A 791-nucleotide genomic window follows, 5' to 3' on the forward strand; every position below is an offset into this window, starting at 1 on the left:
TCAGTAACAGTCCATTCACCATGCTTAGGACAGCTTTAACATTGAAAAACTGAACATGAGCCTATTGACCATCCATAAAGCCATGATCGCCACCTAGTGGACCTACTCAGAATTCCATCGTCACAGTAGGAAAATGTTAAAATAAAACCAGAACTGCTCTACATTTTTCTATATCAATTTATGGAAAAAAAACTGTTTTTGTTTCTCATATCAACACAACAAATGATTAATGTATTCTTTCCCTCACTCTGTAGGATAGTTTTATTCCTGTTTGGTTGAAAATTTGGAGTCTGGTGAAAAAAAGGTGACTTGCTACCTCAGGGTCAGAGGTCAGACTCTACCTTGGGTCGGGGGGGTGGAGGAAGAGCAGGATGGGCTGACTGAAGCATGTCTATAAGGAGTCTGGTGTTTCTCTGCTCTGTTGGGTTGGAAAACATTCCCTCTGCTCTGTTTATGATCCAACCCTGACCTACAGCCATGAAGCACCAGAATCAGATCCTACGTAAATGAAATGGACATTTAAAAGACATGTCATGCTGTTAGGAGACCATAAAGGTGACGTCAACTAATCTCAACAGATTCTCCCAGTTATGGGGGATTTACCATTAGGCAAGTTCCCTACAGCCCCAAGTTCCTATCCTTATTGGTGCACATTATGTTTTTGATAAAAATCCTTTCACTAAAACGCCTTCCAAACGCCTGTAATATTAAGTATGTCTCATTGAGACAAGCAGCGAACTCTGCCCTCCAGAGCAAGTAGATTGGTAACCCCGCCTCCTGCTCTCCTCTAT

The sequence above is a fragment of the Cyprinodon variegatus genome, unplaced genomic scaffold (genome assembly GCF_000732505.1).
Source record: "Cyprinodon variegatus isolate N-32 unplaced genomic scaffold, C_variegatus-1.0 Scaffold1849, whole genome shotgun sequence".
In the NCBI taxonomy this organism is placed as follows: domain Eukaryota; kingdom Metazoa; phylum Chordata; class Actinopteri; order Cyprinodontiformes; family Cyprinodontidae; genus Cyprinodon; species Cyprinodon variegatus.